General features: G+C 45.8%; 1 protein-coding gene across 1 annotated transcript in view; it reads left to right on the forward strand.

The window, feature by feature from the left end:
• The window catches only part of znf385d (zinc finger protein 385D), a 168,939-nt gene that overhangs the window by 38,853 nt on the left and 111,646 nt on the right, over nucleotides 1-18,440 (forward strand). The window lies entirely within an intron of this gene.

Genomic DNA, 18,440 nt, shown 5'->3' on the forward strand with positions numbered 1-18,440 from the left:
GTTTACTTTAGCCTCCTCGTGCAGTTCACTTTAGCCTTCTCGTGCAGTTCACTTTAGCCTCCGCGTGCAGTTCACTTTAGCCTCCTCGTGCAGTTCACTTTAGCCTCCTCGTGCAGTTCACTTTAGCCTCCTCGTGCAGTTCACTTTAGCCTCCTCGTGAAGTTCACTTTAGCCTCTGCGTGCCTTTCACTTTAGCCTCCTCGTGCAGCTCACTTTAGCCTCCTCGTGCAGTTAACTTTAGCCTCCTCGTGCAGTTCACTTTAGTCTCCTCATGCAGTTCACTTTAGCCTCCTCGTGCAGTTCACTTTAGCCTCCTCGTGCAGTTCACTTTAGCCTCCTCGTGCAGTTCACTTTAGCCTCCTCGTGCCGTTCACTTTAGCGTCCTCGTGCCGTTCACTTTAGCCTCCTCGTGCAGTTCACTTTAGCCTCTGTGTGCCTTTCACTTTAGCCTCCTCGTGCAGTTCACTTTAGCCTCCTCGTGCCTTTCACTTTAGCCTCCTCGTGCCTTTCACTTTAGCCTCCTCGTGCCTTTCACTTTAGCCTCCTCGTGCAGTTCACTTTAGCCTCCTCGTGCAGTTCACTTTAGCCTCCTCGTGCCTTTCACTTTAGCCTCCTCGTGCCTTTCACTTTAGCCTCCTCGTGCCGTTCACTTTAGCCTCCTCTTGGAGTTCACTTTAGCCTCCACGTGCAGTTCACTTTAGCCTCCTCGTGCAGTTCACTTTAGCCTCCTCGTGCCGTTCACTTTAGCGTCCTCGTGCCGTTCACTTTAGCCTCCTCGTGCAGTTCACTTTAGCCTCCTCGTGCAGTTCACTTTAGCCTCCTCGTGCAGTTCACTTTAGCCTCCTCGTGCCTTTCACTTTAGCCTCCTCGTGCCTTTCACTTTAGCCTCCTCGTGCCTTTCACTTTAGCCTCCTCGTGCAGTTCACTTTAGCCTCCTCGTGCAGTTCACTTTAGCCTCCTCGTGCCTTTCACTTTAGCCTCCTCGTGCCTTTCACTTTAGCCTCCTCGTGCAGTTCACTTTAGCCTCCTCGTGCCTTTCACTTTAGTCTCCTCGTGCAGTTCACTTTAGCCTCCTCGTGCAGTTCACTTTAGCCTCCTCGTGCAGTTCACTTTAGCCTCCTCGTGCAGTTCACTTTAGCCTCCTCGTGCAGTTCACTTTAGCCTCCTCGTGAAGTTCACTTTAGCCTCTGCGTGCCTTTCACTTTAGCCTCCTCGTGCAGCTCACTTTAGCCTCCTCGTGCAGTTAACTTTAGCCTCCTCGTGCAGTTCACTTTAGTCTCCTCATGCAGTTCACTTTAGCCTCCTCGTGCAGTTCACTTTAGCCTCCTCGTGCAGTTCACTTTAGCCTCCTCGTGCAGTTCACTTTAGCCTCCTCGTGCCGTTCACTTTAGCGTCCTCGTGCCGTTCACTTTAGCCTCCTCGTGCAGTTCACTTTAGCCTCTGTGTGCCTTTCACTTTAGCCTCCTCGTGCAGTTCACTTTAGCCTCCTCGTGCCTTTCACTTTAGCCTCCTCGTGCCTTTCACTTTAGCCTCCTCGTGCCTTTCACTTTAGCCTCCTCGTGCAGTTCACTTTAGCCTCCTCGTGCAGTTCACTTTAGCCTTTGCATGTCGTTCACTTTATCCTCTGCATGTCGTACACTTTAGCCTCCTCGTGCCTTTCACTTTAGCCTCCTCGTGCCTTTCACTTTAGCCTCATCGTGCAGTTCACTTTAGCCTCCTCGTGCAGTTCACTTTAGCCTCCTCGTGCAGTTCACTTTAGCCTCCTCGTGCAGTTCACTTTAGCCTCCTCGTGCAGTTCACTTTAGCCTCCTCGTGCAGTTCACTTTAGCCTCCTCGTGCAGTTCACTTTAGCCTCCTCGTGCCTTTCACTTTAGCCTCCTCGTGCCTTTCACTTTAGCCTCCTCGTGCAGTTCACTTTAGCCTCCTTGTGCAGTTCACTTTAGCCTCCTCGTGCAGTTCACTTTAGCCTCCTCGTGCAATTCACTTTAGCCTCCTCGTGCCTTTCACTTTAGCCTCCTCGTGCAGTTCACTTTAGGCTCCTCGTGCCGTTCACTTTAGCCTCCTCGTGCAGTTCACTTTAGCCTCCTCGTGCAGTTCACTTTAGCCTCCTCATGCAGTTTATTTTAGCCTCCTCGTGCAGTTCATTTTAGCCTCCTCGTGCAGTTCACTTTAGCCTCCTCGTGCAGTTCACTTTAGCCTCCTCGTGCCTTTCACTTTAGCCTCCTCGTGCCTTTCACTTTAGCCTCCTCGTGCCTTTCACTTTAGCCTCCTCGTGCAGTTAGCTTTAGCCTCCTCGTGCCTTTCACTTTAGCCTCCTCGTGCAGTTCACTTTAGCCTCCTCGTGCAGTTCACTTTAGCCTCCTCGTGCCTTTCACTTTAGCCTCCTCGTGCCTTTCACTTTAGCCTCCTCGTGCCGTTCACTTTAGCCTCCTCGTGGAGTTCACTTTAGCCTCCTCGTGCAGTTCACTTTAGCCTCCTCGTGCAGTTCACTTTAGCCTCCTCGTGCAGTTCACTTTAGCCTCCTCGTGCCTTTCACTTTAGCCTCCTCGTGCAGTTCACTTTATCCTCTGCATGTCGTTCACTTTAGCCTCCTCGTGCCTTTCACTTTAGCCTCCTCGTGCCTTTCACTTTAGCCTCCTCGTGCAGTTCACTTTAGCCTCCTCGTGCAGTTCACTTTAGCCTCCTCGTGCAGTTCACTTTAGCCTCCTCGTGCAGTTCACTTTAGCCTCCTCGTGCAGTTCACTTTAGCATCCTCGTGCAGTTCACTTTAGCCTCCTCGTGCAGTTCACTTTAGCCTCCTCGTGCAGTTCACTTTAGCCTCCTCGTGCAGTTCACTTTAGCCTCCTCGTGCCTTTCACTTTAGCCTCCTCGTGCCTTTCACTTTAGCCTCCTCGTGCAGTTCACTTTAGCCTCCTCGTGCAGTTCACTTTAGCCTCCTCGTGCAGTTCACTTTAGCCTCCTCGTGCAATTCACTTTAGCCTCCTCGTGCAGTTCACTTTAGCCTCCTCGTACAGTTCACTTTCGCCTCCTCGTGCAGTTCACTTTAGCCTCCTCGTGCAGTTCACTTTAGCCTCCTCGTGCAGTTCACTTTAGCCTCCACGTGCAGTTCACTTTAGCCTCCTCGTGCAGTTCACTTTAGCCTCTGCGTGCCTTTCACTTTAGCCTCCTCGTGCAGTTCACTTTAGCCTCCCCGTGCCTTTCACTTTAGCCTCCTCGTGCAGTTCACTTTAGCCTCCTCGTGCAGTTCACTTTAGCCTCCTCGTGCAGTTCACTTTAGCCTCCTCGTGCAGTTCACTTTAGCCTCCTCGTGCAGTTCACTTTCGCCTCCTCGTGCAGTTCACTTTAGCCTCCTCGTGCAGTTCACTTTAGCCTCCTCGTGCAGTTCACTTTAGCCTCTGCGTGCCTTTCACTTTAGCCTCCTCGTGCCGTTCACTTTAGCCTCCTCGTGCAGTTCACTTTAGCCTCCTCGTGCAGTTCACTTTAGCCTCCGCGTGCAGTTCACTTTAGCCTCCTCGTGCAGTTCACTTTAGCCTCCTCGTGCAGTTCACTTTAGCCTCCTCGTGCAGTTCACTTTAGCCTCCTCATGCAGTTCACTTTAGCCTCCTCTTGCAGTTCACTTTAGCCTCCTCGTGCAGTTCACTTTAGCCTCCTCGTGCCGTTCACTTTAGCCTCCTCGTGCCGTTCACTTTAGCCTCCTCGTGCCGTTCACTTAAGCCTCCTCGTGCAGTTCACTTTAGCCTCCTCGTGCAGTTCACTTTAGCCTCTGCGTGCCTTTCACTTTAGCCTCCTCGTGCAGTTCACTTTAGCCTCCTCGTGCCGTTCACTTTAGCCTCCTCGTGCAGTTCACTTTAGCCTCCTCGTGCAGTTCACTTTAGCCTCTGTGTACCTTTCACTTTAGCCTCCTCGTGCAGTTCACTTTAGCCTCCTCGTGCAGTTCACTTTAGCCTCCTCGTGCAGTTCATTTTAGCCACCTCGTGCCGTTCACTTTAGCCTCCTCGTGCCGTTCACTTTAGCCTCCTCGTGCAGTTCACTTTAGCCTCCTCGTGCCGTTCACTTTAGCCTCCTCATCCCGTTCACTTTAGCCTCCTCGTGCAGTTAACTTTAGCCTCCTCGTGCAGTTCACTTTAGCCTCTGTGTGCAGATCACTTTAGCCTCCTCGTGCCGTTCACTTTAGCCTCCTCGTGCAGTTCACTTTAGCCTCCTCGTGCAGTTCACTTTAGCCTCCTCGTGCAGTTCACTTTAGCCTCCTCGTGCCGTTCAATTTAGCCTCCTCGTGCCGTTCACTTTAGCCTCCTCGTGCAGTTCACTTTAGCCTCCTTGTGCAGTTCACTTTAGCCTCCTCGTGCCGTTCACTTTAGCCTCCTCGTACCGTTCACTTTAGCCTCCTCGTGCCGTTCAATTTAGCCTCCTCGTGCCGTTCACTTTAGCCTCCTCATCCCGTTCACTTTAGCCTCCTCGTGCAGTTAACTTTAGCCTCCTCGTGCAGTTCACTTTAGCCTCTGTGTGCAGATCACTTTAGCCTCCTCGTGCCGTTCACTTTAGCCTCCTCGTGCAGTTCACTTTAGCCTCCTCGTGCAGTTCACTTTAGCCTCCTCGTGCAGTTCACTTTAGCCTCCTCGTGCCGTTCAATTTAGCCTCCTCGTGCAGTTCACTTTCGCCTCCTCGTGCAGTTCACTTTAGCCTCCTCGTGCAGTTCACTTTCGCCTCCTCGTGCAGTTCACTTTAGCCTCCTCGTGCAGTTCACTTTCGCCTCCTCGTGCAGTTCACTTTCGCCTCCTCGTGCAGTTCACTTTCGCCTCCTCGTGCAGTTCACTTTCGCCTCCTCGTGCAGTTCACTTTAGCCTCCTCGTGCAGTTCACTTTCGCCTCCTCGTGCAGTTCACTTTAGCCTCCTCGTGCAGTTCACTTTAGCCTCCTCGTGCAGTTCATTTTCGCCTCCTCGTGCAGTTCACTTTCGCCTCCTCGTGCAGTTCACTTTCGCCTCCTCGTGCAGTTCACTTTCGCCTCCTCGTGCAGTTCACTTTAGCCTCCGTGTCTTCGTCCCGTCATCGCAGACTTTCTGTTTCATAATCGTGGGCCTATGTGCTCCTTCACAAAACAAAACTCTGCATCCCAGTCACACTTGAGAGTTTAGAATATGCTACTCTCTCAGTGTGAAAAGTCTGTGTGAAAGGTCCGAGGTGCAACTCCCCTTTTATGAGGAATAGAACAGTTTACTAAAACCGTCTGCAAAAGCTTCACCTCGGCTCTCAGCACCCTCAGCTCGCCTGGTTTTTGAGCTGCGCCCGCCGCCTCAACGGTGGCTTCAGCCGATCACAAATTAAATTAAAATAAATTATTATTATCTTTGATATTTTTTGCTGTAAATGGAGGTGCTAATGCGAGTCACACCCAAAAGATAATGAATCTTGTGTGCGTTTGATGCAGGTGAAATGTGTGTTTCTCACGGCCAATGCGTGAAAAATCTGTATCTGTACTGATGCCAAACTAAAATACACATCGGGTACAGCCACTTTAATTCTCTGATATATGAGTAAAGGGTGATGCAAACTAAGGCTAAATGAAAACATAGATAGAAAGACTGAACTGCTAACATCATTTTTTTTAAATCCAGTGCATTTCAGAATGTGTCTGTAGCGGTCTAAACTACATGTTAGCAGCCTTTATGAGTTCCAGTGGTGCTGTGTGGCATTTCATTTGTCTAATGACCGCTTTCTCCCATTAAATCACAACCATTTCCCTGGAGCAGTACATCTGGAGGCTACGGCTAAACATGAGTCACTATGACCTTGTACACTTGTCCACTTTTCATCCACACTTGTTGCCTAACTCATTACGTTTTCTGCCCCAATGGAATTGAAGGACAGATCAAATGCAGAGGACAAAGACCTTGTATTGTCCAACTGTAAAATTAAAGGCGCTATATCCGATTTTTACTTTCTTAAAAATGTGAAAAACAGTCCTAAAACTTAGTCATGCATTCCGAGCATCAAAATGATTCACCGCAATGAGTTTGTGAGTGTTTTTCACAACTTTGAGAGCTCAGAGTAGTTTATCGTCACACTAAAACTATAAAACATTGGCATGCTAACTCTAACCCACAATTGTTTAGTGCTCGACAAAGTAAATGAGGAGGAGCTCAAGTGTTCAACCTGGATTTCATTTTTGAATTTCCCTTTTTTAAGCGCCACTAGCATGTACCGCTAGTCTTTGCTAATTGGTACAACTCCAGTGACATTCTCACACGGAGCCAAGGGTCTGATAGTCATGCAGACAAACTTTAGCCACGCCTGATGGTGTGAACCATGACAGTGTGCGTGTGTGGACACCCATGGGGCACCTTTACCACATTATTGGTCAGTTATTACATCATTTGCATATTACATTTGAAAATCCACCTTGTCCGTCGCATTAACACAGTATTCCACTTGTTACAACTCATTTACAAACCCGGTGCCGCACAGAGGTGTGTTTCGAGGAAAGGACCGCCCCCCGGCGCCCTCCACCCATTCCTCCTCCTCCAAAAGCACCCTAAACCCCCCACCCCACTCGCCTACACCCACAAAGCTTCACAGCGTTATAAATGTCACCTGTCGTTTCCCGTTACATCACTGCCGTCGCCGGGGGAGACGTTCCCACGGGCTGATTTATGCTAATATCGCCACGCGCCCGGTAATGAATCCGACAGCAGCAGCACATAAACGCCTGCATGTGCTGCGTGCTGCAGATGGAAATGGGAAAAGACAGTTGAATTACAGCCGATCATTTCATTTCTAAAAGATATTAAGTGCAAATAGTTGTGATAAACGCGGTAAAACGTGGTATGGAATATTGTAGATTCATACGTCAATGACCTTCCAAGAAATGAGTTTCCCTACCCAAGCTGTCAGTGGGTCAATTAGTAATATGAAAACGTCCCTGTGTGATTGAATGCCAGAGGGGATGGAGTTTTAGGTCTATATGCTTGATTCATTTGCTGGGTTCTAGACAGTCATTATAGCAGCGACACAGTGGCAAAGTAGACTGGTCTTAGGTTCCATTCCTTGACCGTAGGGGATTTTGGAAGGGATTGCATGTTCTCCCTGTTTGGGTATGTGGACCTCAGAACATTCTAAAGGCCTCTAAAAACAACACAGTGTGACACAATTAGACCATTGTGCACTGTCCATTTTTAATTTCTCTGCAACATGGAAATGACTGCCGAAAGCAGCGCTCAGCCAATCAGAGCGCTGCTTTCACTTGTAGGGACGAGTTGGACAGATTTAGATTAGATTAGATTAACTACATTCTCCTTCTGAATATTTAGTTACTGTTCATTCATGTTGCACCACACTGCTGACGCTATTTCCTAGTTTTTGTTCACATACAACTTTTCCAATTCTGAATTCCTTCTTTTGAACTCAGAGATGATCGTGTACTGCCGCTTCACCTACGACATTACAGGTGACGTGTACAACAAAGACCACCACAAAACATGCATCTGATGTAGACATTTCATTATTGAACATATGCTCTTGAGTACCTACAGTTTGGCATCTCATGTTTTAGAACTAAAACATTGTTTATTACAAAATTACATTTGGATCTCTGCTGACTGACTGAGTTTTGGTGCCATCTACCAGTTGCAGAGGGAATTTCACATAGTTTTAAGTAAACACTTCAACAGGTCTCAGAACACAGTTGTACTGATCGTGATTAGCCGTAGAAATGCAGAGAACGAGTCTAGAGATGATGGAAATCAGCAGAAGAGTCTCAGAGTCACAGAAAACGTCAGTTCTCGAGGAGATTCAGAATGGAGTGTTTTTGAAGCTCGGAGGGAGAGGACTTTCCAACTAAGATTCATCAAACTGTGAATGAAGCTAAATGCTACTTCAGGCGTGTTTTTGATGAGGGACAATGTAAGAACAGGGTTAAAAGCTCAGAAAAGTCAATTTTGTATAATATGGGTCCTTTAACATTTACATGTCTTTACCTAACTGTTAAAGGTGACCTCATATGCAACATAGACTTTTAGGGGCTTTCAACCATCTTAATAACGTTGTCCTTAAACCACTCAAAATTGTATTTAGAGTGATTCAAGACGCCATTGCTCCATCAGTCCAGGTCTTCACTGCTCCCCATGTCACGCCCACCACTCTCGCATACTTATTCAGCTATTTTATGTTCTTAAACGGTGACGTAGGATTCGGCAGCGTGACAAAATAAAAAATAAAAAAATCCTCTCTTCGCTCTCATGAACGGCGATTCTCAACACAGTAAAACAGGGGTGGGAAATTATTTTCCTCCAAGGGCCATATTTGAATCCAGGCCTGTAGTGGAGGGCCTGGTGTGAATCTATTATTTAATTTATTTCACGTCATCTTTATTAAGGATACAAGTGCAGACAGATGCCTGAGGGCAAAGAAGAAAATAATAATAATATATATATATTTATATATTTTTTTTTTTATTGCTTGGAGAAGCTTGGGGGGCCGGATTGAAAGGGGGCCGGATCCGGCTTTAAGAGGTTTATTATTAATAGTAGTATTATTACCAGTTCAAACTTCTCATTTTAGACCAATATTGCGATTTAAGAAGTGCAAAATATAACATAATGATCAACAGGTATTGTACTTTAGAAATATATAAAAGACAAAAGCACAATAGGTCTTCTTAAGATAAAAAATAGATTCCAGGGCTGCAACAGAGTTCCAGAGCAACAGGAAAAAGAACTTAAAATAGACTAAATTTAAGACACAGTTAATGAAATGCTTAGTCCAGTTTAGAAATCAGTAAATTACAAGTGTTTGAATTACAAGTGATGGATCTGTAACATCTCTCCCACTTGGAACCGACTAGAGGTGATGAAGAGGATGAAGAGGACGAGAAGGATGAAGAGGATGAAGAGAATGAAGAGGATGAAGAGAATGAGGAGGATGAAGAGGATGAAGAGGATGAGGAGGATGAAGAGGATGAGGAGGATGAAGAGGACGAGAAGGATGAAGAGGATGAAGAGAATGAGGAGGATGAAGAGGATGAAGAGGATGAAGAGGATGAAGAGGACGAGAAGGATGAAGAGGATGAGGAGGATGAAGAGGATGAGGAGGATGAAGAGGACGAGAAGGATGAAGAGGATGAAGAGAATGAGGAGGATGAAGAGGATGAAGAGGATGAAGAGGATGAGGAGGATGAAGAGGATGAGGAGGATGAAGAGGAAGAGAAGGATGAAGAGGATGAAGAGAATGAGGAGGATGAAGAGGATGAGGAGGATGAAGAGGATGAGGAGGATGAAGAGGATGAGGAGGATGAAGAGGATGAAGAGGACGAGAAGGATGAAGAGGATGAAGAGGACGAGGAGGATGAAGAGGATGAGGAGGATGAGGAGGATGAAGAGGATGAGGAGGATGAAGAGGATGAAGAGGATGAGGAGGATGAAGAGGATGAGGAGGATGAAGAGGATGAAGAGGATGAAAAGGATGAGGAGGATGAAGAGGATGAGGAGGATGAGGAGGGTGAAGAGGATGAGGAGGATGAAGAGGATGAGGAGGAGGAAGAGGATGAAGAGGAGGAAGAGGATGAGGAGGATGAAGAGGATGATGAGGATGAAGAAGATGAGGAGGATGAAGATGATCAAATCAAATCAAATCAATTTATTTTTGTAAGGCCCAAAATCACAACAACAGTTGCCTCTGAGGGCCACAGGGAGAAATGAATCAACAATGTCTGTGGTGGCGAAGAGGCTGAGGAGGATGAAGATGATGAAGAGGATGAAGAAGACGAGAAGGATGAAGAGGATGAAGAGGATGAGGAGGATGAAGAGGATGAAGAGGATGAAGAGGATTAAGAGGATGAAGTGGACGAGAAGGATGAAGAGGCTGAGGATAAAGATGATGAAGAGGATGAAGAGGACGAGAATGATGAAGAGGCTGAGGATGAAGATGATGAGGAGGATGAAGAGGATGAAGAGGATGAGGAGGATGAAGAGGATGAGGAGGATGAAGAGGATGAAGAGAATGAGGAGGATGAAGAGGATGAAGAGGATGAGGAGGATGAAGAGGATGAGGAGGATGAAGAGGATGAGGAGGATGAAGAGGACGAGAAGGATGAAGAGGATGAGGAGGATGAAGAGGATGAGGAGGATGAAGAGGACGAGAAGGATGAAGAGGATGAAGAGAATGAGGAGGATGAAGAGGATGAAGAGGATGAAGAGGATGAGGAGGATGAAGAGGATGAAGAGGATGAAGAGGATGAAGAGGATGAAGAGGATGAGGAGGATGAAGAGGATGAAGAGGATGAAGAGGATAAAGAGGACGAGAAGGATGAAGAGGATGAAGAGGATGAGGAGGATGAAGAGGACGAGAAGGATGAAGAGGCTGAGGATAAAGATGATGAAGAGGATGAAGAGGACGAGAATGATGAAGAGGCTGAGGATGAAGATGATGAGGAGGATGAAGAGGATGAAGAGGATGAGGAGGATGAAGAGGATGAGGAGGATGAAGAGGATTAAGAGAATGAGGAGGATGAAGAGGATGAAGAGGATGAGGAGGATGAAGAGGATGAGGAGGATGAAGAGGATGAGGAGGATGAAGAGGACGAGAAGGATGAAGAGGATGAAGAGAATGAGGAGGATGAAGAGGATGAAGAGGATGAAGAGGATGAAGAGGATGAAGAGGACGAGAAGGATGAAGAGGATGAAGAGGATGAGGAGGATGAAGAGGACGAGAAGGATGAAGAGGATGAAGAGGATGAGGAGGATGAAGAGGATGAGGAGGATGAAGAAGATGAGGAGGATGAGGAGGATGAAGAGGATGAGGAGGATGAAGAGGATGAAGAGGATGAGGAGGATGAAGAGGATGAGGAGGATGAGGAGGGTGAAGAGGATGAGGAGGATGAAGAGGATGAAGAGGATGAGGAGGAGGAAGAGGATGAAGAGGATGAGGAGGATGAAGAGGATGAGGAGGATGAGGAGGGTGAAGAGGATGAGGAGGATGAAGAGGATGAAGAGGATGAGGAGGAGGAAGAGGAGGAAGAGGATGAGGAGGATGAAGAGGATGAGGAGGATGAAGAGGATGAGGAGGATGAAGATGATGAAGAGGCTGAGGAGGATGAAGATGATGAAGAGGATGAAGAAGACGAGAAGGATGAAGAGGATGAAGAGGATGAGGAGGATGAAGAGGATGAAGAGGATGAAGAGGATTAAGAGGATGAAGTGGACGAGAAGGATGAAGATGGTGAAGTGGACGAGGAGGATGAGGAGGCTGGGGAGGATGAAGATGATGAAGAGGATGAAGAAGACGAGAAGGATGAAGAGGATGAAGAGGATGAGGAGGATGAAGAGGATGAAGAGGATGAAGAGGATGAGGAGGATGAAGAGGATGAAGAGGATGAAGAGGATGAAGAGGATGAAGAGGATGAGGAGGATGAAGAGGATGAAGAGGATGAAGAGGATAAAGAGGACGAGAAGGATGAAGAGGATGAAGAGGATGAGGAGGATGAAGAGGACGAGAAGGATGAAGAGGCTGAGGATAAAGATGATGAAGAGGATGAAGAGGACGAGAATGATGAAGAGGCTGAGGATGAAGATGATGAGGAGGATGAAGAGGATGAAGAGGATGAGGAGGATGAAGAGGATGAGGAGGATGAAGAGGATTAAGAGAATGAGGAGGATGAAGAGGATGAAGAGGATGAGGAGGATGAAGAGGATGAGGAGGATGAAGAGGATGAGGAGGATGAAGAGGACGAGAAGGATGAAGAGGATGAAGAGAATGAGGAGGATGAAGAGGATGAAGAGGATGAAGAGGATGAAGAGGATGAAGAGGACGAGAAGGATGAAGAGGATGAAGAGGATGAGGAGGATGAAGAGGACGAGAAGGATGAAGAGGATGAAGAGGATGAGGAGGATGAAGAGGATGAGGAGGATGAAGAAGATGAGGAGGATGAGGAGGATGAAGAGGATGAGGAGGATGAAGAGGATGAAGAGGATGAGGAGGATGAAGAGGATGAGGAGGATGAGGAGGGTGAAGAGGATGAGGAGGATGAAGAGGATGAAGAGGATGAGGAGGAGGAAGAGGATGAAGAGGATGAGGAGGATGAAGAGGATGAGGAGGATGAGGAGGGTGAAGAGGATGAGGAGGATGAAGAGGATGAAGAGGATGAGGAGGAGGAAGAGGAGGAAGAGGATGAGGAGGATGAAGAGGATGAGGAGGATGAAGAGGATGAGGAGGATGAAGATGATGAAGAGGCTGAGGAGGATGAAGATGATGAAGAGGATGAAGAAGACGAGAAGGATGAAGAGGATGAAGAGGATGAGGAGGATGAAGAGGATGAAGAGGATGAAGAGGATTAAGAGGATGAAGTGGACGAGAAGGATGAAGATGGTGAAGTGGACGAGGAGGATGAGGAGGCTGGGGAGGATGAAGATGATGAAGAGGATGAAGAAGACGAGAAGGATGAAGAGGATGAAGAGGATGAGGAGGATGAAGAGGATGAAGAGGATGAAGAGGATTAAGAGGATGAAGTGGACGAGAAGGATGAAGAGGCTGAGGATAAAGATGATGAAGAGGATGAAGAGGACGAGAATGATGAAGAGGCTGAGGATGAAGATGATGAGGAGGATGAAGAGGATGAAGAGGATGAGGAGGATGAAGAGGATGAGGAGGATGAAGATGATGAAGAGGATGAAGTGGACGAGTAGGATGAGGAGGCTGGGGAGGATGAGGAGGATGAAGAGGATGAAGAGGATGAGGAGGAGGAAGAGGAGGAAGAGGATGAGGAGGATGAAGAGGATGAGGAGGATGAAGAGGATGAGGAGGATGAAGATGATGAAGAGGCTGAGGAGGATGAAGATGATGAAGAGGATGAAGAAGACGAGAAGGATGAAGAGGATGAAGAGGATGAGGAGGATGAGGAGGATGAAGAAGATGAGGAGGATGAGGAGGATGAAGAGGATGAGGAGGATGAAGAGGATGAAGAGGATGAGGAGGATGAAGAGGATGAGGAGGATGAAGAGGATGAAGAGGATGAGGAGGAGGAAGAGGATGAAGAGGATGAGGAGGATGAAGAGGATGAGGAGGATGAAGAGGATGAGGAGGATGAGGAGGATGAAGAGGATGAGGAGGATGAAGAGGATGAAGAGGATGAGGAGGATGAGGAGGGTGAAGAGGATGAGGAGGATGAAGAGGATGAAGAGGATGAGGAGGAGGAAGAGGAGGAAGAGGATGAGGAGGATGAAGAGGATGAGGAGGATGAAGAGGATGAGGAGGATGAAGATGATGAAGAGGCTGAGGAGGATGAAGATGATGAAGAGGATGAAGAAGACGAGAAGGATGAAGAGGATGAAGAGGATGAGGAGGATGAAGAGGATGAAGAGGATGAAGAGGATTAAGAGGATGAAGTGGACGAGAAGGATGAAGATGGTGAAGTGGACGAGGAGGATGAGGAGGCTGGGGAGGATGAAGATGATGAAGAGGATGAAGTGGACGAGTAGGATGAGGAGGCTGGGGAGGATGAAGAGGATGAAGAAGTTGAGGATGAAGAGGATGAAGAGGAGGCTCACCTGGGGGAATGTCCTTGGGTGCATGATCTGTAGGTGATGAAGAGGAGGAGCTGGGTTTAGTTTGAGTTCAGACACTGGAGGTCAAGGCTCGGATGGTGCAGGTACAAGACTGTGTAAATGTGTTTATTTTGAGCTGAAACAGTTTCTTCTTCTCCAAATATTCACGGGCTTTTCCCACATTCCCCATCGGAGCCGGAGCGGTGCAAACGGCCGTGTCCGGGAGGAGAGACCTTGGCGGTTAGACTCCGGCTCGTGGGAGAATGGAGTGTTTCTTTTCAAATGAATGGAGCACAGAAGAGCGAGTTGGGATTGGAAATGAAACTAGATGTGTTTCCATGGCTCACGCTCTCCTTCCCATAATGCAGTTTGTTCATCTCAGGGGCTTTTCTACAGGTTCATGACGATGGGCTCCTCACACCACCTGTGACATGTTCTGATTTTAAAATGAAAAAAGTTGGAAAAACCGTCTAGACTTTTATGCATCATTTTCCTTAATAAATTAGTCTTTATCGAGTCTATTTTCTGTCTCTGTTACATCTTTATTTTGTTATATTTATATTATTCTGTCAAAAACTATATCATCATTTCGCAATAATGATCAATTATTAAACTCTTTCATGAGTACACTGTAGAACACACGACAGATGAAACAAACAGTAACAGAATATCGAGCTAAAATATCAATGAAACAATCAAAAAATTAACAAAAGTATAAACATACAGACATTAACAATATGGAATATAATCATGCAGAGCAAGAGCAGTGGCATTGTGGGTAATCTTCAACAAGTGACTTTGAGCTAAGCCTTAGAGCTGATCCATAGAGCTGAACCTTACAGCTGTTTCATAGAGCTGAACCTTAGAGCTGAACCTTACAGCTGGTCCATAGAGCTGAACCTTAGAGCTGATCCATAGAGCTGAACCTTACAGCTGTTTCATAGAGCTGAACCTTAGAGCTGAACCTTACAGCTGGTCCATAGAGCTGAACCTTAGAGCTGAACCATAGAGCTGAACCTTGGAGCTGAACCTTAGAGCTGAACCTTACAGCTGAACTTTACAGCTGATCCATAGAGCTGAACCTTACAGCTGTTTCATAGAGCTGAACCTTAGAGCTGAACCTTACAGCTGAACCTTACAGCTGGTCCATAGAGCTGAACCTTAGAGCTGAACCTTACAGCTGATCCATAGAGCTGAACCTTAGAGCTGAACCTTACAGCTGTTTCATAGAGTTGAACCTTAGAGCTGAATTCATATATAATCACCATTATCTAAAACTGAAAGAATCTGGACGGACTCTTTTCTACAATGAAGTGGAAAACGATCTTATTTCTAAAGAAGAAGACTTAAAGGACACAGATGATGCTAAATCGACCTTAAAGAGCCTCGTTACAACAGTATTTCCTGCATTGACTCCTCCTCCCTGTGCTGTTTTCACCTGCCTCGTCAGGCACCATTGTTGTACACATTGTAAAAAGCTCAATGGTCATGTCAGTGGTCAGGTCAGTGGTCATGTCAGTGGTCATGTCAATGGTCATGTCAGTGGTCAGGTCAGTGGTCAGGTCAATGGTCATGTCAGTGGTCAGGTCAGTGGTCATGTCAGTGGTCATGTCAATGGTCAGGTCAGTGGTCATGTCAGTGGTCATGTCAGTGGTCAGGTCAATGGTCATGTCAGTGGTCATGTCAGTGGTCATGTCAGTGGTCATGTCAGTGGTCATGTCAATGGTCAGGTCAGTGGTCATGTCAGTGGTCATGTCAATGGTCAGGTCAATGGTCATGTCAGTGGTCATGTCAGTGGTCAGGTCAATGGTCATGTCAGTGGTCATGTCAGTGGTCATGTCAGTGGTCATGTCAGTGGTCAAGAGTGCGTGTTATGTAACTGAAGTGAATGAGCCTTGGGAGGTCATGGAATCCTTGGAACAGATTTGGGAGTGAAAAACAGAACAATATTATTATTATGAAGGTAGAAAACAAAATGTCGTACAAATGTCTTGGAGGATTAGCGTTTGGGTACGCAACTGCAGTTTGGGACTCACTACAGGCTGTTGTTGTGTCACTTTGTGTCTGTCGTAGTGGTCAGCGACACCGAACGAGGAACGCTTCTTCCACCGAGTGTTTCCTATTTCTTTTCACAAAACACACAAAAAACAAACAGAACAAGACACAGAATGAAAGACAGTGGCATGTGTCCTCCTCTGGATCTGTCCATTTTCAGATTCACTGTCTTTATCTGGTGAATGTCCACATCCAACACGATGCACATTATTCACCAGGACCGCTGTCAAGTGTCATAAATGCGCCAACATTCCAGTAGTAAAACTCCAGCGATGGAAGTCATAGATTATATTTATTGCAATTTTTTTTGCACAAGGATGTTGTTTTACTTTATTCTTTATTCATTACGTTTTTAAAATTATGATTTTAAATTTGAAAAAAAAAGTGATTTTAAAAACAGAAACAGGGAAATTTGTCCTGTACATTTGACACAGGAAGAACACACAAAGGTGAACCGGTGACCTAACCACTCTGCCACTGAACGGACACATCACACACTCGCTCCATCTCGCTCTGTTTGTTTTTATTTTGCGTTGGATAAAAATGAAAAAGACAGAAAATCTACCACAGTGTATATGGTAAATCAGGGGTGTCAAACATCCGGCCCGCGGGACGTTTAGAATTCATATGTAATAAAAAAAAAAAAAAAAAAAAAAATGTTCATAGAACCGTAGTTACATCCGTAACCGTTTCATCGCTAAAACTACACGTCCCACAATGCCGCTGGTGGCCGCCCCTCCCCCACGGGGCTCTTCATTGCCGTGTGTACTGCTGAGGGACAAGTGCTGAGAGAAGTAGTGACGCTCGTTTGCACACTTTACAGCACTTAAACACCTCAGAGCAGAGGTCTGAGCGAGGACAGACGTGTGTGGTTTAGGAAACACGTGAAAGAAAGAAAGGAGAAGGTTTTGTGGATGATAGAGCTGTGCTAAAAGTGGAGCTAACAACAAGAAAACTAACTTCTGTGATGATGCTCTGAGGAAAACATCCTCTACAAACCTGGACAGATCAGAAGCCACAGGTAAAAACACAGGTCAGAGTGTAATAAAGTCTGAACATGACTGTGACACTAATGTGACTGTGACACACAAACACAATGACATCATTTGAGTCACTACATGAATCATTTGTCACTGAGATCAACTTAAACTATGAAAATAGATAAAATGAGATAATCCTTTATTGTCCCACATGGGGAAATTTCATGGGTATATAAATAGCGAGCTCATATTGAGTTTGAGCAGAAACATGTCTGTGATATGAACATTTCACATCATAAATCACATCAAAAGTCCATGTTCCTGTTGCTGCTGCTGCTGAACATGGACTCAGTCTTTCACCTGCTGCACATTTGTGCAACAGTCTCACAACTATTACTAGGCTGTAAAAAATATATTTATTTCTTATATTTTTTATTGTTTCATTTTGTACATAATATTTGGCCCACGATTTGACAAAAGAGTTTGGTTTGATGGAAACTGTGGCTCATGCACTTATTCTATATTTTCAAGGCCTGAGGTGTAACTTAACCTGCTTAAACGCTGCACATTTGTTTGTATTTAGTGGTGAGTCAGTTCAGGTGTGAAGAGAACTACAGAGAACTACAGAGAACTACAGGGAACTACAGAGAACTACAGAGAACTACAGAGAACTACAGATGACTACAGAGAACTACAGAGAACTACAGAGACCTACAGAGAACTACAGATGACTACAGAGAACTACAGAGAACTACAGATGACTACAGAGAACTACAGAGAACTACAGAGGACTACAGAGAACTACAGATGACTACAGAGAACTACAGAGAACTACAGAGAACTACAGAGAACTACAGATGACTACAGAGAACTACAGAGACCTACAGAGAACTACAGAGAACTACAGAGACCTACAGAGACCTACAGAGAACTACAGAGAACTACAGAGAACTACAGAGGACTACAGAGAACTACAGGGAACTACAGAGAACTACAGAGAACTACAGATGACTACAGAGAACTACAGAGAACTACAGAGACCTACAGAGAACTACAGATGACTACAGAGAACTACAGAGAACTACAGATGACTACAGAGAACTACAGAGAACTACAGAGGACTACAGAGAACTACAGATGACTACAGAGAACTACAGAGAACTACAGAGAACTACAGAGAACTACAGATGACTACAGAGAACTACAGAGACCTACAGAGAACTACAGAGAACTACAGAGACCTACAGAGACCTACAGAGAACTACAGAGACCTACAGAGAACTACAGAGAACTACAGAGAACTACAGAGACCTACAGAGAACTACAGAGAACTACAGAGAACTACAGAGGACTACAGAGAACTACAGAGAACTACAGAGAACTACAGAGAACTACAGATGACTACAGAGAACTACAGAGACCTACAGAGAACTACAGAGAACTACAGAGAACTACAGAGAACTACAGAGAACTACAGATGACTACAGAGAACTACAGAGAACTACAGAGACCTACAGAGAACTACAGATGACTACAGAGGACTACAGAGAACTACAGAGAACTACAGAGACCTACAGAGAACTACAGATGACTACAGAGAACTACAGATGACTACAGAGAACTACAGAGAACTACACAGACGTGGAAATGTTACTTAGTACATTTAAAAGGTTTTTTAGATCTTGAGAAGTTTATTTTGTTAAGTCAAATACAATATTTTTCAGTTCCAAATACCTATTTAACAATATTTAACAATAGATTAAATGTTTATCTCTGTAGATCGACTCTGAAGTTGTAATGACATAACTGAAGCTGTATTGGTGAAATTACACTTGTTTTTCTTAATACATTTCAGTTTATGAGAACAAACGTGTT

This window comes from Eucyclogobius newberryi, unplaced genomic scaffold (genome assembly GCF_026437365.1).
Source record: "Eucyclogobius newberryi isolate DKJ021-1_F unplaced genomic scaffold, fEucNew1.0.hap1 SCAF_3, whole genome shotgun sequence".
Taxonomy (NCBI): Eukaryota; Metazoa; Chordata; class Actinopteri; order Gobiiformes; family Gobiidae; genus Eucyclogobius; species Eucyclogobius newberryi.